At 40.7% G+C, this 21891-nt stretch overlaps 1 protein-coding gene across 6 annotated transcripts in view; it reads right to left on the reverse strand.

The window, feature by feature from the left end:
- The window catches only part of LOC124136348 (protein kinase C delta type-like), a 133342-nt gene that overhangs the window by 57302 nt on the left and 54149 nt on the right, over positions 1-21891 (reverse strand). For 4 of the 6 annotated variants that reach the window (XM_046502253.2, XM_046502255.2, XM_046502256.2 and 1 more), the window contains one exon: positions 15314-15402. The gene's annotated coding sequence lies outside the window, so the exon portion shown is untranslated. Of the gene's footprint in view, positions 1-11271; positions 11346-13560; positions 13580-15313; positions 15403-21891 lie in introns of those variants that run through there. The other 2 variants (XM_046502258.2, XM_046502257.2) reach the window with 2 other exon arrangements.

Raw genomic sequence — 21891 nt, forward strand, 5'->3', positions numbered from 1 at the left:
AACAATAAAACTCCAATAGGACATTTTAATTGGTTTAGATTTTCCATGGGAAATGCGAGGATTCAATTAATATGAAAAGCAACTTGCTAGCTTGAGCTACAGAATAAATCAATTGGAATTGGTGAAAATATTCCATCGTGATGTGAGTATGTATACAACTCAAAGCAAACAAGTATTTGTCACAGAGTGACGAAATATCCCCCGCCATATACACCATAGTACCAAATATGAAGACAATCCAGCGATTAGTTCTTGAGATATCGCGGCAACACCGTTTTCCAACTCTAAAAGCAGATTTGTCTGCTGTGACCTTGAAAATGGGATCAAGGTCACCAAAACCGACTGGTGTCTGCGGAGTCTGTATATACACCATAGTTCCAAATATGAAGACAATCCAGTGTTTAGTTCTTGAGATATCGCGGCAACACCGTTTACCAACTCTAAAAGCAGATTTGTCTGCTGTGACCTTGAAAATGGGATCAAGGTCACCAAAACCGACTGGTGTCTGCGGAGTCTGTATATACACCATAGTTCCAAATATGAAGACAATCCAGTGTTTAGTTCTTGAGATATCGCGGCAACAAACAGGTGGGACGTACGGACGGACGGACGGACGGACGTACGGACGGTCGTGAATACTATATCCCCCGCTTCGCGCTTTCGCGCGGCGGGGGATAATTAAAGAACGCCCACAGTTGGAAGAATAAGTGTTGCAATAACCAAGAGTGAGATTAACTATACTCATAGGAAAATATGTTCAAGCTAGAGGAATGAATTTATATGCTCACATGTACAATATGAAATGCATTTAAGGCAAGTTTATCTATTAACTACACACACAAACTAATCAATATTTTCAAATATGTTCGGAAATCAAATAAATGTTCATATCTTTAATACATGTTTATAACAGGCATAAAACAGTTTAAGAACTGATAAAGGTAAATTTTTATAAACTTTATAAACATATCATCCTAAGCACCACAAAACATCAAATCTTTACCAAAAAAAGTACAAATTCCAAAAGTTGCAGAAAAATCTAAAAAACACTTACACTGCATGGCATCAACTGAACTGGAAAATACATTTGATCGTGGTTGCTTCCACAGAGGCAGCGATACTGACAATGCCTGTTCGCACTACCCCAAGAAAATATCTCTACAAGAGCTATCCTGATGTTTAGAAACACAAAGTAATCACGGATGAATCCGGGAGGCTGTGGAAAGGAAATTAGTGCCATTGACTTGACAAGCCATTAATACCACCGGCGTGTATTATCATCAAATACGTGTAAATTGCTCTCGGTGCTCATTATGACTTAACTTCCTAAAACTGATCAAGAAGTTTTTTACATCAAAACATTTTCAATAGTTTTTGAAGTGTGAGTAATGTCTTGCAGCTTTTTACCCATATGCTTTCAGTGTCAAGTTTTCTTCTGTATCAAATATGTATGGAATATTTTACCAGAAAGTTCCTGAAACTCTACAAAATGGTTTTGAGGTTTGACAGCAATACCTGCACAATAATTTGAATAGAGTTCCTGCAACTATATTCGGCGCCGATTGATAATGTTAGTTGCTATTAGCAGTCAGGGATATATCTAGGATTCCCAAACTAAGTGCCCTTGGTAGGAAAATTGGGAATATATTGTGAGAATGTTCAAACTTTGCCTTTTTTTAATGTTCGTATTTTTGTAAATTTTGAGGAATTGGGAAATTCTACATCCTTACTGTGAATTTTTACTGTTGTTTGCTGCACACCTGGGACTGAATATTGGTCTCTGAGCAGGTCTAAATAAATCCCTGGCAGTATTCAGACCCATTAGCAGTACCATACTCACACCCATTAGCAGTACCATAATCAGACACATTAGCAGTACCATATTCAGACACATCAGCAGTACCATATTCAGACACTTTAGCAGTACCATATTATGACACATTAGCAGTACCATATACAGACACATTAGCAGTACCATATTCAGACACATTAGCAGTGCCATTTTTAGACACAATTAGCAGTACCATATTCAGACACATTAGCAGTGCCATATTCAGACACATTAGCAGTACCATATTCAGACACATTAGCAGTTCCATATTCAGACACATTAGCAGTACCATATTCAGACACATTAGCAGTATTCATCTCATTTATCAAATCATTAGCATCCTCAGATTTGAATTTTTAAACAAGAATCCAAAATGTCTATATGTGAGAATCAGTAGGAAACAGTAATAAACTGCTTCCCCTACAACTGTCTACGCCAGGCACATCGTTCATTACAAACGAACTCAGTGACTTGGACCAGGCTCTCACTTGAAACACAGCTGGTTGCTGCTAATTTGTGTCTTAATCACAGAAGACATAAACTGATTTACCATAGATAATCTGTTTTCTGTCGAAGACACATGATCACCCATTTCATCTTTGAAGAATTTACATTGTGTATAAACCAATTTAAAAGAAGCAAAGCACATGTTCTAAACAACTTATTCCCTTGAAACCATTCATAACAAGTCTACACTGTGGAAAAAAAAATGATTAATGGATGTTGTGGTTTTTTCAATCTTTAAAAAGTGATAAAAATGCTAAACTTGTGATGTTACTGCAGAGACTATTGATAAATACTTTCTGTTTAACATTAGTGTTAGAATTGTTCTTTGAAGAAAAAATATGTCCAAGTGGTTGGTAAATAGCACCAAGTGGATGGGGGTTTGCAGTGCATGCAGGTTTAGTGCAGCCATGATGGATCACAATAGTGTCTGCCCTTCCTCATCACATCACATCCAACACTATTCAGATCTAGCCACTTTGACCTCCATCTTCACTGCTCATGGAAGGCTGACATAATCAGGATTAGGAATATAATTTTGTTAACTAACCAAGTGAGGGAAGGAAGGAATTAAGTAGTGATGGAGTGAGAGAAGAAACAAAGAAGGTAGTGATGGAGTGGGGAAGGAAGGAATCAAGTAGTGATGAAGTGAGGGAAGAAAGAAGGTAGTGATGGAGTGAGGGAAGAAAGAAGGGAGTGGTAGAGTGAGGGAAGGAAGGAATTAGGTAGTGATGGAGTGAGGGAAGAAAGAAGGGAGTGATGGAGTGAGGGAAGAAAGAATGTAGTGATGGAGTGAGGGAAGAAAGGAATTAGGTAGTGATGGAGTGAGGGAAGAAAGAAGGTAGTGATGGAGTGAGGGAAGAAAGGAATTAGGTAGTGATGGAGTGAGGGAAGAAAGAAGGGAGTGATGGAGTGAGGGAAGAAAGAAGGTAGTGATGGAGTGAGGGAAGGAAGGAATTAGGTAGTGATGGAGTGAGGGAAGAAGGGAGTGATGGAGCGAGGGAAGAAAGAAGGTAGTGATGGAGTGAGGGAAGAAAGAAGGTAGTGATGGAGTGAGGGAAGAAAGAAGGTAGTGATGGAGTGAGGGAAGGAAGGAATTAGGTAGTGATGGAGTGAGGGAAGAAAGAAGGGAGTGATGGAGCGAGGGAAGAAAGAAGGTAGTGATGGAGTGAGGGAAGAAAGAAGGTAGTGATGGAGTGAGGGAAGAAAGAAGGGAGTGATGAAGTGAGGGAAGAAAGAAGGTAGTGATGGAGTGAGGGAAGAAAGGTAGTGATGGAGTGAGGGAAGAAAGGTAGTGATGGAGTGAGGGAAGAAAGAAGGTAGTGATGGAGTGAGGGAAGGAAGAAGGTAGTGATGGAGTGAGGGAAGGAAGGAATTAATTAAGTAATGATGGAGTGAGGGAAGAAAGAAGGGAGTGATGGCGTGAACGGAGAAAGAAGGGAGTGATGGAGTGAGGGAAGGAAGGAATCAAGTAGTGATGAAGTGAGGGAAGAAAGAAGGTAGTGATGGAGTGAGGGAAGGAAGGAATTAATTAAGTAATGATGGAGTGAGGGAAGAAAGAAGGTAGTGATGGAGTGAGGGAAGAAAGAAGGGAGTGATGGAGTGAGGGAAGGAAGGAATCAAGTAGTGATAAAGTGAGGGAAGGAAGAAGGGAGTGATGGAGTGAAGAAAAAAAAAAGGGAGTGATGGAGTGAGGGAAGAAAGAAGGGAGTGATGGAGTGAGGGAAGAAAGAAGGGAGTGATGAATGAGGGAAGAAAGAAGGGAGTGATGGAGTGAGGGAAGAAAGGGAGTGGAGTGAGGGAAGAAAGAAGGTAGTGATGGAGTGAGGGAAGAAAGAAGGGAGTGATGGAGTGAGGGAAGAAAGAAGGGAGTGAGGGAGTGAGGGAGTGAGTGAGTGAGTTTGGTTTAACGCCGCTTAAACAGTAATCCAGTTATATCACGGCTTGTCCGCTTGATGTGGGAGGAAAGCCCGAAGTGATGCAGGTCTCAGACGTTTACCACTTCGGTGAAACCCTCGAGCACGGGTATGGTGCTGACAGACCTAGAAACATAATCGGGGCGAACCGGGATTCGAACCCACAATAATAGGTTTCTGGCGTGCCCAAGGGACGCAACTCTGCACAGCGAATCGCGGCGCCTTAGCCACCCGTGCCCCCTGGAGTGAGGGAAGAAAGAAGGGAGTGATGGAGTGGGGGAAGGAAGGAATCAAGTAGTGATGAAGTGAGGGAAGAAAGAAGGGAGTGATGGAGTAAGGGAAGAAAGAGAGTGGAGTGAGGGAAGAAAGAAGGGAGTGATGGAGTTAGGGAAGAAAGAAGGGAGTGATGGAGTGAGGGAGTGAGTGAGTGAGTTTGGTTTAACGCCGCTTAAACAGTAATCCAGTTATATCACGGCGTGTCAGCTTGATGTGGGAGGAAAGCCAAAAGTGATGCAGGTCTCAGACGTTTACCACTTCGGTGAAACCCACGAGCACGGGTATGGTGCTGACAGACCTAGAAACATAATCGGGACGAACTGGGATTCGAACCCACAATAATAGGTTTCTGGCGTGCCCAAGGGACGCAACTCTGCACAGCGAATCGCGGCGCCTTAGACGACTGGGCCACCCGTGCCCCCTGGAGTGAGGGAAGAAAGAAGGGAGTGATTGAGTGGGGGAAGGAAGGAATCAAGTAGTGATGCAGGGGGGGAAGAAAGAAGGGAGTGATGGAGTGAGGGAAGAAAGAGAGTGGAGTGAGGGAAGAAAGAAGGGAGTGATGGAGTGAGGGAAGAAAGAAGGGAGTGATGGAGTGAGGGGATAAAGAAGGGAGTGATGGAGTGAGGGGAGAAAGAAGGGAGTGATGGAGTGAGGGAAGAAAGAAGGGAGTGATGGAGTGAGGGAAGAAAGAAGGGAGTGATGGAGTGAGGGAAGAAAGAAGGGAGTGATGGAGTGGGGGAAGAAAGGGAGTGGAGTGAGGGAAGAAAGAAGGGAGTGATGGAGTGAGGGAAGAAAGAGTGGAGTGAGGGAAGAAAGAAGGGAGTGATGGAGTGAGGGAAGAAAGGGAGTGGAGTGAGGGAAGAAAGAAGGTAGTGATGGAGTAAGGGAATGACGAAAGTAGTGATGAAGTGAGGGATGAATTAAGAAAGAGTGAGTGAGTGAGTGAATGAGTATGGTTTTACGCTGCTTTGAGCAATATTCCAGCAATATCATGGCGGGGGACACCAGAAATGGGCTTCACACAGAATAAAGAAAGAAAGGCAATAAATGAGGGAAGAAAGGAGACAGTGATGGATTGAAGGGAGATCCTGCATAATATAAGTAGTTTACTATATACCAAGTATTATATCATTATATAGTAACTGATACTTCAAATATCTGTTCCTTGCCCCAAAACAATGCCTATTATCTTATCTGATGTTGACAACTACTCACATTACTCCACATGTAGGTCAAATATGATAATATAGTACTGATAAAACAAAGCATTAAGAGAACAATCAAATCTTATCACGGAAGTAATTTATTTTATACAAAACTCTATCAAATTTGTCTAGTACAATTCACAGCAATAGATTTTACAGGCAGCCTGCTACATCTGAGTAGGTATAGTAACAACAGTATAACATCTAACATGCTGTACAGAGATGAGAAGTAACCAGATAACATTCCTTTTTCCCATGTTTATTTACAATAGCACACTATTGGCTGGCTTTGCTTTGTGCAGGAAACTAGTACTTGACGCACAAAAGAAAATGGATATCCAATGGAGTCTACAAACAGGGTCTTTATAATGAGAACTTGTTGCCATTCCCAACATAGTAAAAGAAAAGTAAGTATAAGACTAGACCACAAGGAAATCAGAATTCTTATCCCAATTGGTACCCATAACACACCCAACATTCTTCATACCGTATATCGCTGTGTATAAGGCGACCCCACGTATAAGACGACCCCCCTGTACACGCCTTAAAAATCAACCCAAAATCCTATACTCCGTGTATAAGGCGACCGGGAATGAAACATATCACAAGTCTGACTGATATAGAAGATTAACGTGGGCTTTCCGACTGTAGCGTATTTCGCACACGGACATCAGAAGTTAGTTAGTTACTTTGGAGATTTAACGTGCGCTTTCCGACTGATGCGTATTTCGCACACATCACAAGTGCGCACACAAACCTTATATATGCAATAAAAATATGTTTATCTTGCGTTGTTTTTTTTCTACAACGATAGGTCGCGTGTGTAACTCCAGCACACGTCGCCATTTTGTGTTTACACGGTACGACACCAAATTGGGGCCCGTAAAATAAAATTCATTTATGAAGTAATAACATATAAGAGACAATGGTGAGTAATTTAATCGCCAATTAACTATGTTGTAACTAACTAGGCTTATGTTTGCTTCACATTCAGCGTGTTTATTCCACAATCACTTGTACACACCGTCTCCAACACTTGTTAATACAACTGTAAAAACAGCGGGAATTGATTTCAGCTTCACCGGTTATCACATGTTAGGTCACATGTGCAATATGCAAATGCTTACCGGTACTTCCGGCTCTCTACTCACGGATGTTGATTGTTTTACCGTGTCAATCTGCATCGAGGCGAGGGTCATTTCAACTTTATTTGCAGAAATTATTAAACTTTATTCAAGGAAAAGAGATACAAATCATGTTTATGTATGGAAATAGTTATTGGAACAGTTATTGAGGACGAAATGCGAAGTTTTATTGTCAAATGCTGGGCTGGCTATCGGACGCCGGTTGACATCGCCAGTGGGAAAAAATGTGAGATCTTCGACTCCGTGTATAAGACGACCACCCTTCTTAGCCCCCTTATTTTAGGTACGAAAAACTCGCCTTATACACAGCGATATACGGTATGTACAAATACAAAATATTGAGAATTTTTTTCTTATAACAGAAAACTTTCCCCACAATGATTATTTACAAACATGAACATTGTTTTTGCTTCAGTTGTAACAAGGAAGTATGGGTGTGTCCCCCCTGGTGTCGATATGCATCACCACATGTGTCTGTCGGTAACAACAAACAGGTCCTGCTGAGTCACACTGTGACCTCATGTGTCTCACACCATGATGTGAGGTAACACTATCTCTGTTGTAACACAGTCACATCTCACCGGAGCAACAGGGCACTCATGTTGCAGTATGTCACTGTGGCCTCCATTGCTGACCCATGCTTCAAGATGTCCCTGTGGCCTCCATTGGGGTAATGGTGATCCATGCTTCAAGATGTCCCTGTGGCCTCCATTGCTGACCCATGCTTCAAGATGTCCCTGTGGCCTCCATTGGGGTAATGGTGACATGCTTCAAGATGTCACTGTGGCCTCCATTGCTGACCCATGCTTCAAGATGTCCCTGTGGCCTCCATTGGGGTAATAGTGATCCATGCTTCAAGATGTCCCTGTGGCCTCCATTGGGGTAATGGTGACATGCTTCAAGATGTCACTGTGGCCTCCATTGCTGACCCATGCTTCAAGATGTCCCTGTGGCCTCCATTGGGGTAATGGTGACATGCTTCAAGATGTCACTGTGGCCTCCATTGCTGACCCATGCTTCAAGATGTCCCTGTGGCCTCCATTGGGGTAATGGTGACATGCTTCAAGATGTCACTGTGGCCTCCATTGCTGACCCATGCTTCAAGATGTCCCTGTGGCCTCCATTGGGGTAATGGTGATCCATGCTTCAAGATGTCCCTGTGGCCTCCATTGGGGTAATGGTGACATGCTTCAAGATGTCACTGTGGCCTCCATTGCTGACCCATGCTTCAAGATGTCCCTGCGGCCTCCATTGGGGTAATGGTGATCCGTGCTTCAAGATGTCCCTGTGGCCTCCATTGGGGTAATGGTGACATGCTTCAAGATGTCACTGTGGCCTCCATTGCTGACCCATGCTTCAAGATGTCCCTGTGGCCTTCATTGGGGTAACAGGGACTTATGCTTCAAGATGTCCCTGAAGAACTGGGGTTACAGGGACTTATGCTTCAAGATGTCCCTGGAGAACTGGGGTAACAGGGACTTATGCTTCAAGATGTCCCTGGAGAACTGGGGTAACAGGGACTTATGCTTCAAGATGTCCCTGGAGAACTGGGGTAACAGGGACTTATGCTTCAAGATGTCCCTGGAGAACTGGGGTAACAGGGACTTATGCTTCAAGATGTCCCTGGAGAACTGGGGTAATAGGGACTTATGCTTCAAGATGTCCCTGGAGAACTGGGGTAATAGGGACTTATGCTTCAAGATGTCCCTGGAGAACTGGGGTAATAGGGACTTATGCTTCAAGATGTCCCTGGAGAACTGGGATAACAGGGACTTATGCTTCAAGATGTCCCTGGAAAACTGGGATAACAGGGAATCCTGCCCACTGGATCAGCCAGAGAGGTTAACTTATAAGCGTTACACAAGGTGATATGAGGTGTAACGGGGCTTAATGTTGCATCCAAGATTATAGCACTTATTTAGCGACATGCATGCATGTGTGTGTGCATGTGTGGCTGCTTGTACAAGTCTGGACTAAGGCCAATTCTATAGTGCTAGCCCACCATGTCGCAGTTTAACATGAATACCCCACTCAGACACTGACTCCGAGCCGACCAGACCTTGTTTTAGCCCTTAATGCCGAGCGCCAGACAGGGTAACAACAAGTACCATCTTTTAATGTCTTTCAGAATGATGCGGCTGGGGATCAAACTCTGGACCTTCTGCTCTCTGGGCGGACGCTCTACTACCAGACCACGGAGGCGGTCTAGTGTTACACAAGTAATACGTTAGTAATACCACAGTAACACTGTAGCAACACTGTAGGAGCATGATGCAGGGTGATGATACAGGCAGTTGGTTCAATCTACAGGAGGGGCGGTCGGGTAGCCTGGTGGTTAAAGCGTTCGCTCGTCACGCTGAAAACCCGGGTTCGATTCCCGACATGGGTACAATGTGTGAAGCCCATTTCTGGTGTCCCCCGCCGTGATATTGCTGGAATATTGCTAAAAGCGGCGTAAAATCAAACTCACTCACTCACTCAATCTACAGGAAAAGTATCACAGATCGGTTGAGTCATCATCAAACTTGGCTCTGAGTAGTGATACAGGCAGGAATTGATGATTCAGCATAGCAGGAAGGTGTCACAAGGATTAATGATGCTTCGCACACCAGCATGACTTCGTGTTTACACTGAACATGCTGTTGCATCACATGCTATTAGTGTTGAGTGTTTATCCAGGATCTGATAAACATGATCCCCACAGCTGAAGAGTGAGACGAGTCTACAGGTTAAACAGGCCGACAATGCAGCCAGGAAGCACTAGGTATAAATAGAAAACTGAGAATACTTTGCAGCATACTTGTCACTGAAACAACTACTTTAATTTTCCTTTCATGAATGTAGGAACAGAACTGCATATTTATTCTTCTCTGCACGCCAGAAACCTATGATTGTAGGTTTAATCTCGGCTCCTTCCAATTATGTTTCTAGGTTTGTCAGCACCATACCCGTACTCGTGGGTTTCAAGACCTGCATCACTTCGGGCTTTCCTCCCACATTAAGCTGACACGCCGTGATATGACTGTAATACTGCTAAAAGCGGTGTTAAACCCAACTCACTCACTCACTATCTCTCCACAGGAAACTACTACAAAGGGAGACTACTCAGGGCCTTATTTCACACTTGCAAATAGGCCTCTTTTTGGCTCAGGGTTGTGTTTCACGCAGCAAACATTGCGCTACAACTGTCATTAATTGATGTGAAAGTATAGGCGTGACGACAGTCTTACCGCTACAATCTCTTTGTACACAGGGCTCCTAAATCCTAAGTTTGCCCCAAATCTAAATACTACCCCTACATTCCTCAGTGAGTAATATTGCCTTCTGCTATAGTTTGTATTGCATATGCAGCTATATCATGACTACCTGTAGATATTAATCTGGACCAGACAAACCAGTGGCTTATAGCATGAGCACAGGTTTATGTCGCCATAGCAACAAGTAACACACTGCAACCAATCAGTCCTCATTTTGGACAAGCATTTGGTCTTACCTATTCTAGCCTGAAATCACAACAGGGTTTAATATGTGAAAGTGGTGCAGAGAGTAGAGAGATATGTGTCCATATACTGAAAAATATTCAATGCTATCACACAAAATGGTTCAAATGGTAGAATGGTTGTTTAGGTCACCATGTTAACAGGTCATATAAAGACATCACAAGGTATTAAAATTGTCAAAATATATTCATGAAGTTGTCACATGCATTGCAATAATCGCTGTCATGTTCTACACTGACAGACAGTGAGGTTTGCACACTCCCTCTTTTCAAAGGCACCTAAAATGACAACCTATCGTGTTTTTTGTTCACTTTGTGACTTGAATTGAGTGTGTACCGTCCTGTTCACTGAGAGATCCAGGCTAAGGTCAGAGTCTGCACATCCCTCCTTCTTCTCAGACACCGAACACGACAACCAAGTTGGACTCACAGTCCCTGAACCATATTTTCCCTTCCAACCATCCCTTACTGAACTGCCACAGCCCTAACGGAAGCAAGTCTAGATTCTCCTCAGATCCTGAATCTCCCATCTCACTGGGCCTCCTTTTCAATTTATCTAGAGTTTGTTTGTTTCCACCAAAATTACATATTTTTAGAGACTAAGCATTAATCTACAAGCTTAACAACTTAATCCAAAATAAAGCAAGTTCAGACTTTTCACAGGCTCTGAATCACCTATCTCATTGGGGTTCCTTTTCAATTTCAATGGAGTTGTTTGTTTCGATCAAAATTACATATTTTCAGAGACAACGCATTAGTCTCATGTCAACCTAGTGTTTTTGTTTACCTCATGACTTGAGTATAGTGTGCACCCCTCATAAAAATCCTAGATCGGCCTCTATCCTAAATGCACAAGTTGAGATTAAACGTCCCTTCATGCATTATTCAAACTTACCTGAACAGTCGTAGAGTCTTTCATTATTGCACCTACTCCAATTACTATAACATAGTATTCAGCTCCACCCTTGAAGTATTCAGCTGCACTCACTGATCAATAACAACCAAATACACCTGTGTCAAAGCCTCGACGCTGACTCGCCATAAGTTTCATTTCTGGCTATCAGCCACTCACATAGTGACAATCTTCCATGCATAAGAAAATATAAGCCTGCCTGCTTACACCTGACTCCGAACGTGGTTACGTGAGAAGGTGTAGGAGAGATATCTAACTGTAACAATTTCTGCCCCGGTAACCATCTGTTGGCAGACACAGGATTGACCGGCCGCATTCACACGGACTGACCCATAAACACTGCTTGCTCGTACTACACTGTATGAATGATATTCATTAATTTGTGTAAGTGTTTGTAGAACATTGATTGGTGTAATCAACAATGCTAACGAATATTCACTGGACATATTCACACTTAATGACACCACATCAGCTATAAATGATCTAAAGCAGCAATCTCCAAACTTTACAAATGATGGGCTTTAGGACCTTATTACAGCCTCTCACTTAGTGAAGTTTGTGCAGCACGTGATTGTGTGGTATCGGAATTAAATATAATCAAACTAAAAACTCAACAAAGTCCTGATGATACATACAGGCATGTCTGGAGAGCTATATTCTACTATAGCACATGAACATGTCCCTATCAGTATGGGAGTGAGTATTGTTTTACGCCACTTTTAACAATATTCCAGCAATATCACGGCGGGGGACACCAGAAATGGGCTTCACACATTGTACCCATGTCGGGAATCGAACCCGGGTCTTCGGCGTGACGAGCGAACACTTTAACCACTAGGCTACCCGACCACCCCCTATCAGTATGGAGGCAGTATGTTGCTGGAATATTGCTAAAAGCAGCATAAAATCATAGACACTCACTCACTCCTATTAGAATGGTGTCTGGAAGGATCGTAAGGAAGAGAATTTATGGATGTCAACTTCTTATTATGAGGAACGCAACGTTTTGGAGTATATGCCTGATGAAGGAGTAAGCATATACTCCGAAACATTGTGTTTCTCATAATAAGAGTCATTCACCTGATGGAGTAAGTATATACTCCGAAACATTGTGTTCCTCAAAATAAGAGTCATTCACCCAATGAAGGAGTAAGTATATACTCCGAAACATTGTGTTTCTCATAATAAGAGTCATTCATTAGATGGAGTAAGTATATACTCCGAAACATTGTGTTTCTCATGATAAGAGTCATTCACCAAATGAAGGAGTAAGTATATACTCCGAAACATTGTGTTCCTCAAAATAAGAGTCATTCATTAGATGGAGTAAGTATATACTCCGAAACATTGTGTTTCTCATGATAAGAGTCATTCACCAAATGAAGGAGTAAGTATATACTACGAAACATTGTGATTCTCATAATAAGAGTCATTCACCAAATGAAGGAGTAAGTATATACTCGGAAACATTGTGATTCCCATAATAAGAGTCATTCACCAAATGAAGGAGTAAGTATATACTCCGAAACATTGTGTTTCTCATAATAAGAGTCATTCACCAAATGAAGGAGTAAGTATATACTCCAAACATTGTGATTCTCATAATAAGAGTCATTCACCAAATGAAGGAGTAAGTATATACTCGGAAACATTGTGATTCCCATAATAAGAGTCATTCACCAAATGAAGGAGTAAGTATATACTCCGAAACATTGTGTTTCTCATAATAAGAAGTTGACATCCATAAATTCTCTTCCTAATGTGTATCACTTCTAAATGCCTTTATAGGACTGGAAGGATCTTGTTTTTTTAATAAAACTGTCAGCCAGAGAGCAAACTGTGGTCAACGGGTCCCTCAGCCATTGTGACACAAGGCCATATCATATAACTATAAACAAACAAATTTGGCGTCTAGCCAGGATAAGAGGTACAAAGTTCGCATCAAACATATCATGTATTGTATTCCCTTGAATAATGTACCATATGGTTTTAGATTGCTTGATTTTGCATAGAGTATAGATTTATGCATGACACGACAATTCACAATCTTTGAGGTTTATTTTTTGTGAGACTTGTAAACGAATTGTAGATTAAGACTGACTGCAACATAAGCAAACAATACTCGAAATGTTTTTGTACTGTCGATGCATGCAACCACTTCTTACTCATGCATTTATACATGCAAAAACACCATTGATATATATAGGTTATAAATATCCTTGCATTACAGTCTTATGAAATACTATTTGTAAGTTTTTGTATTCTACATACCGTTTTTATGCTTGTACAATGCTACATACATCTTCAGCGAACGAACATTGTGCGACATCCAATATCGAAGAGCACATGTGTTTACGAGCAGTGCAGAGTTACCTACCCTGCTTAATTAAATTAACAGCATACCACTAAAGAAATTTTAGTACATACCGCCAACAACATTCCAAGATCCTACATATAGCACTTGTCATGATTGTCAAGGAGTTATTCCTCCTGAATCACCACTACACAAAAAGCAAGAGACATTTATAGACCATACACAAGTCCAACATACATCACATTAACTTCAATGGTTAGTAAATTCTGATTTCTTTGTCCAACTGACATACATTTCCTTCACGTCTGGGTTTAAATTACATTCATTGTCATGTTGATGTTAATGTCAATTTTCGTTTACATTTTTATTGAATTTCTTCAAATACCATACATACTGTTGTGTAAGCATTTTGTGTTAACTGACATTTATTGAATGGTTTGTTTACTGGTCCAATTTACATTTTAATACCATTAGACAGGCTAGCTTTATGATTTTGGCCAGATCGCTACAAACAATGAACATCTTTTCTATTTATGTTCAATTGATATTCATTACTTCTTTGTTCATTTTAGATTGATTGAGATTTGCTTTTCTTATCACAACATAAATTGCTTGTCTTACTTTTTAACATGATGCCACACATTTGTCTACCTGCCTTATGGATCTGCCAACTGTAACTTTTTTTGAAAAAGAGATAAAATTCAAAGTGTTTTTTTATCCCACCAATAAGCTGATAGCATATCACTCTGAAAGAATTCTAAACCAGGACCGACTATTAATAATTTTGTATTAATGTTTAACAAACAAACAACCAAGATTTTTGTGTATCTTAAGGAGCTCTTTTATTACCAGCCCACTTAAAATGGATTAGAAAACTAAAACAAATTGAATTACTTTGTTTTTATATTTTTTTATCAACAAATTTTGAGTTCACTTACCGATGCATATTTTCCTGTAATAATCTGTGCAAAAAAAGTGTGGTTTTAGGAGCAATGTATTTGAACAGATTGTATACCTTTGCTTAAACACATTCTTCCCTTCAAATATCCACTGCCTTAACTAAGGGGTGATGGACATGGCGTTATTGAGGCTTTGAACAGTAATTCAGTCATATCACAGAGTGAAATATAACTTAATTTAATCATAAATTTAATTGAGTCGGCAGTTTTCAATTATCCCGGACATACACATTACCACTACTGATGAAGGGCGTGATACTGACAAAATCCTGGAAAGTCGAGTTAAGTGAAAATCTTCAAACACTTGACCACTGCAGATTCCAGGGTAGATTTGGTCCTAAGAAACCTATGCTAAAATGGACCAGTAGTCAGGCTCTGTGACGTAGCTCAAATGATGTGAATCGTTGCTCATGCTTTCAGTCACTGGTTTGACTGACCCAGGTTCAATGATTCAGCCAGTGACACAGCTTTAATATCGTTCAACAACATTCACTCACTCACTGAACCAAATAACCAAACTTCCTGTTGCTAAGGGAGACAACTCTGCAAACAAAATTATGGCCAACTGGACTATCTCAGTCCTTATCAGCGTCTCAACTGATGCAAATCACCGTCACACAAAACATTTACAACCAATTCATTATCTTATCAACATTGATTTTACACTGCAGCCAACCCAAATAAATAGCTACTGTCAAATATTACATTGTTTTGGACAAATAAACCTCAGCACGAGCCAAACAAGCCTTACCTCATAATCCGAAGATGATTAACTCCGTTGATTAGGTAAATCCAATTATTCTGTCGTTGTGTTGTTTCTTCTGTCCTAACGAAGTTAGTCTGAAACAAATATCCGGTAATTAGAAACAGAATGACCCCTCTGTCACAAGCAGTTGTCTGTTCATATTTCAGAATAATGGTCCACAAAGCCTGTGTCGGGACAAGGCTACCAGCAATCACCCATCTCCAAAAGGCTGTCTATCAGCAGGAGGCTGGCATGCTACGAAAACAATAAGCCAGCATATTTCCTGCTAATAGCCTTCGTCTGTTTTCAACAAATCGCTCTTATTGGACCTGTGGTGTGCACTGGGACATTTTCAGTCAGGGACAGAGCAGAGTATAGAGCTCATGTTGGGTCAAGTTTTGAAAGGAAAGTCTTTTTGGCATTGTGTTCGTGACTTTTATTGCTTTATTGAAACCATATACCTCAGTCTTGCACTAAACTTGTAAACTGACATGGTTAATGACAGTAAACAATAACAGTATAGTTTACTTCCTGGGTTTCATAAAATCAATTTACACTTCCCTTTCCAACCTAGTCTGTCTCCATGACCCAAGAGAATAAATAAATAAACAAATCCAACTCAAGTCTAGAATGATTTGGCAGGTCTAGAATGCATCAGTTCTAGGCCTGAAATTAAGCATTGTTCTGGGCTCCATTTGGATTTTATTTTGTTGTTAGATATTTTTTAATAAGATATTTCTTCAGGATATCATTTTGAGAAAGGCTGCCATCATAAGGTTCCTTCTTCCAAAAGGTCTTGAATGAGAGTTACAGCAAAACTACTGACAAGCAGTAGATTGAAATATGCACACTTTCAATAAACAACATACTTAAAGTTGTAATCTATTCTGCTTTAAAAGGAATTTGTTATACAAATCGTTTACTTTAAATTATGCATAGACATTGGGTAAATGGTTTCTGCATTAACTGATAATACAGAAAGTCTCAAACCCATCAGTGGTAAGTTGATGCAGTATGGTATAAAACTGCTACCCTGTTTCATGATTACTGCTGTCACAAAGCCTACTGCGGGGGCTAGCAAGGTTCTGGTCGAAAGTGTTTTGTATTTCTCACAAGGCAGAGAGGCCAGGTACACTTCTATCCCAGCATATGGATGGTGTTTCTGGGATGAAAGTTTGGGTGTTGGGTACACCATCACTTGACTTCCTCCATATGATGCATGACTGTGCTTACATGTTGAGTCTGTTGAGTCAATGACTGAAAACCTTTTACAATAAGTGAATAAATAATTTCTAACCTTTGTTTGAAAATTGGTGTATTTGAATATATACAATATTATCATCATAACTGCAGATTTTGTTTTTGTCTACATTATAAATCATCATATTCACTATTACTACTATCATCATCATCATCATCATCATCATCATCATCTATCACCACTATCATCATTATTACCATCTGTCATCATCTTCATCATCATCATCTTCATTCGTCTCGGGAAAAGTGAAAGGTTTATGGACAGAAGATGCCATGCCATAAGAAATAAAAAACTTCATATTCCAAGATATCAGAATTCGGACCATTTATTGCCAATAGCATAAGTCTTCTAGATATTAGCTGTCTTCAAATTAACATGGACAAATACCTCTCACCAGAACAAATAGCATTTATGCAAAATAGTGACCTTTCCATGAGAAGGAAAGTGCTAGATATAGACCAAGGCTATTTGAAACAGCCCTGTTTACACAAGACCTATATTTAATGAGCTCTTTATGTCAATCCCTCCCTGTAATTTGATGAGATTGATCGCTCAGAGTTTGTCTTCAATCATTTAAGGCCAGTGGCCTGAAATTTGAGACTTGCAGATGAAATGGAATGTAAGAACTTTCATCTTATTGAATACACACAAGCAGGTCAACTAAAACAGTCATTAGAGCAGGACATGGTCAATGTTACAGTGACTTAGCCCTTATCATTGAGTACAAGGAGTGTCATCATCCTCGTCCTTCAAGGTGTGACAGAATACTTCACTTACTCTCCCATACACACACTTATTCATCCAAGCCACCACCTCACTCACTCATCATCCACTGAAACCTACCAAGTCTTTCATCACTAAGGAACTCACCAATCCAAAGTTATTTGCTTAAAAAAACTTAAAACCCTCTACCACTCACTGACTATCTCATGTTCACCTGCTAACTTCCACACCCCCATACTCACCAACTCACCCAAGTACTTTCCAACTCACTCATGCACCAACTGCAACACTCACTCACTAACTTCCACATCCCCATACTCACCAACTCACCCAAGTACTTCCAACTCACTAACTCACTCACTAACTTCCACACCCCCATACTCACCAACTCACCCAAGTACTTCCAACTCACTCACCAACTGACCCAAGTACTTCCAACTCACTAACTCACCCAAGTACTTCCAACTCACTCATGCACCAACTGCGACACTCACTCACTAACTTCCACACCCCCATACTCACCAACTCACCCAAGTACTTCCAACTCACTCATGCACCAACTACAACACTCACTCACTAACTTCCACACCCCCATACTCACCAACTCACCCAAGTACTTCCAACTCACTCATGCACCAACTACAACACTCACTCACTAACTTCCACACCCCCATACTCACCAACTCACCCAAGTACTTTCCAACTCACTCATGCACAAACTGCAACACTCACTCACTAACTTCCACATCCCCATACTCACCAACTCACCCAAGTACTTCCAACTCACTAACTCACTCACTAACCCAAGTACCCAGTCACTCAGGCAGGTACTTTCTAACTCACTCACCAAATCACCCAAGTACTTCCAACTCACTAACTCACCCAAGTACTTCTAACTCACCAAAGTACTTCCAACTCACTCACTCACTAACTTCCACACCCTCATACTGACCAACTCACCAAAGTACTTCCAACTCATTCACTCACTAACCCACTCACTAACCCAAGTACTTCCAACTCACTAACTCACCCAGATACTTTCCAACTCACTCACTCACTCAGGCAGGTACTTTCTAACTCGCTCACCAAATCACCTAAGTACTTCCAACTCACTAACTCACCCAAGTACTTCCAACTCACTCACTCACTCACTCACTGAGGGAGGTACTTTCCAACTCACCAAATCACCCAAGTACTTCCAACTCACTCACTCACTCACTCACTGAGGGAGGTACTTTCCAACTCACCAAATCACCCAAGTACTTCCAACTCACTCACTCACTCACTCACTGAGGGAGGTACTTTCCAACTCACCAAATCACCCAAGTACTTCCAACTCACTCACTCACTCACTAACCCAAGTTTTTCCAACTCACTAACTCACCAAGATACTTTCCAACTCACTCACTCACTCACTCAGGTACTTTCCAACTCACTAACCAAATCAATCAAGTACTTCCAACTCACTCACTAACCCAAGTACTTCCAACTCACTAACTCACCCAGATACTTTCCAACTCACTCACTCATTCAGGCAGGTACTTTCAAACTCACTAACCAAATAACCAAAGTACTTCAACTCATTCACTCACCAAAGTACTTCCAACTCACTCACTCCGGCAGATACTTTCCGACTCACTCACTCAATCACCCAAGTACTTCCAACTCACTCACTCACTCACCAGCCCCCTCCCTGCCACACAGCCGGAAGCCCTGCCAAGCCACCATCCATTCCATGTTCATTTGGCCAGACCTGATCACCAGTAATGCAGATGTATGCAAACAGAAAGGAAATAACCTGCATCATCTTCATCAATTGCATCCTGCATGGATTATCAACTAAATGTTTGTCCGAGAAAAACTTGTTTTGGCGCTCAGCCAAATTTGACTTGCACTGTGGCATTAAATTCATATTCCTCTGGGTTACCTCTTTGTCCCCAAGGAGTCTGATGATATTGATAACCATAGAAACAGGCTAATATCTGATATAATTAGCCCTGTTTATTTCACGTCAATTGCAATTGAATGCTGTTGGCTTGTCAATACACTGTTAATTTGTTTGTGATAGGGTGAATTAGAAATTCCAAGACAGACTTCGGTATAATTTTGTACAAGTTTGATTTAATGGAGGTTTAATGATACAATGACTTGTAAAGTAATATCAATAATTCCTTATCCAAATCCAAATCAGCTTTAACTTTTAAATTAGACTAAAATAGCTGGTCACAAATTTCAGTTCATGCTATGGGGTATGTTGACACACAATCCGACATTGTAATGATCTAGTCTCCATGTTGTCTGAACTCCTCGACCAAGAATGCAGTACTGTAGACATAATCTGAACCACAATCTCCATATTAGAAAATAAACACTTGTTAACAACTTAAATACACACAAAAATAAAATATATTTGGCATTGGATTTTGTCTCTCAACATGAAAACACTCCCTGATTTAATTTCCATAAATATTGCCATAAATACCAATTTAGGATATCACACACATAATTTTGTAGGGAGATATCATCTCAATTATGGGTTATTTTGATAGAAAAGCAACAGCAGGGAGATTTATGTCATATCTCGTGTTAATATTAAGATATAAAAATTACAGTCAAGTCATGAAATTGATAAATGAATTGATGAGATTTTAATTGAAATAATTACTTCCACATATCAGAACTTAAAGTTTTGTGCCCTGCCTACTGACCAAGAAAATACCATAACTGCTTGCTTACATGCCTGACAGGAACAACTGCCTACAGTAAATCATGGCATGGTCCGATTACACTAGGGCGAAGACAATATATGATATATGAGTGAGTGAGTGAGTGAGTGAGTGAGTTGGGTTTAACACCGCTTTTAACAGTATTCCAGTTATATCGCAATATAAGTGCAATAATCTTGGACGCAACGTTAAACCCCATTTCACCTCACCTCACCCACCAATCCGAAATTACTGTCCTGTTAGAGGATCGATAAAAGTGTTTCATATCATCCCATTTGCCAACTGAATTTAAAGTTTCATTAAACATTCTTCAATATAGTTTATTGGAAGGACATTGAAGAAGGGAAGTAACTCTTCCTAGGACCATCATTTTCCGTTTTGTGATCTCCCCTCTTTATCAATCTATTCTGCTCTCAAAACCAATACAGCAACCATTGCATTACAAATATGGCTGAACAAAAGTGCCATCAGATTATGAGCATGAGAATTTTTCTGTTGTTTATTTAAATTTTATTCTGACGACCATTCTTTCTGAAGGTAAGCACAGAGATGAGAAACACCATGTATTGATGGCCTTCAACTGGATATCTCATTGTCACTTTTTACTAATCCTTCTCCCTACAGAGAGAAAAAACACTGGCAGTGATAATAACATAAAACATCTACAGACAACACACTTCAAAGTAAAACATCAATGAAACATAGCACATCTGGTGGCAAGATTTTCTGGAAATAACTTTCTGACAAAACTGAATATATGCCATCACTCTAGAGAGATGTTGTATACTTCTACTATCAATCTAAGTTCTTGCTGATGATGAGGGGATGACGTTCTACATCTCAGTCTGCCAAATTTCAGCTTCATCATGAAAGCCTAGAGGAGTCAATTCTACAATGGGGGGAGTACGAATGAGATTTCCATGCCAACAGATTTATGAAAATTGCGTGAAAAAAAGATTCCATTAAACACAAGAAAATACGAAGACCATTTTTATCCTAAACCTTCTGATAATGTCATTATTATGTTAATAGGAAATAAGATTTTTTTTAATCATGATTAACCTATTAAGAGGACTGTCCACTGTTCATGAAACCCTTCTCTCAAACTGCTAATTATCCAATGCCCTTCCTCATGTGTAACCTGTCATAGATGGCTGGGAATCCCTGATTCTCAGTGTGAACCACCCCCACCCCAACCATCACACATCATTATATTCTCTGTCAGCTACCACCACCCTGTCCCAATCAGATTCAAAAATTATTTCCGACCATAATGCATTAGGGGCTGGTCACATGATCCCTTTAGGAAACCATACCATGTGTTATGGGTTTGTGGAAAGCACTTGGACATGTGTATTTGTGAGTATCACTAAAGTAAATAAAAAACACCAAAATAATGACGTTATAGCCATTTGAAGTTATGAAAAAAACTAAATTTGCGGTGATTGTTAACTGTCCATCAGTCAACCCTTAAACTTCAAGACCAATATCGAAAAGCCCTGACAGTAGGTATCTTCAGAAAGAGCAGAACCTGGGTAGTTAACTTAATACAGACAATGAAAGGCCGGGGGGGGGGGGGGGGGAATGGGAAGAAGAGTCCAAAAAGTCCACACACATACATTTAAGCTGGCCAAAGTGTGCACGGAACTTTTCCCCAAGTTCCAAATACATTTCTGAGATCCTTGAGATACTTAGAAACTAGATTTGACCTATGTCAGGGTATTAAAAAAATAATTGTTGTATCTCCCAGCTGTCCCAAGGACATACATACCCTGTCAGTTGCCACAAACCACACCCCAACAAATACACCAGGCAATCAGACACATCCACCCTGTCAGTTGCCACCAACCACACCCCAACACATACACCAGGCA

This window comes from Haliotis rufescens, unplaced genomic scaffold (assembly GCF_023055435.1).
Source record: "Haliotis rufescens isolate VD_foot unplaced genomic scaffold, xgHalRufe1.0.p SCAF_22, whole genome shotgun sequence".
In the NCBI taxonomy this organism is placed as follows: domain Eukaryota; kingdom Metazoa; phylum Mollusca; class Gastropoda; order Lepetellida; family Haliotidae; genus Haliotis; species Haliotis rufescens.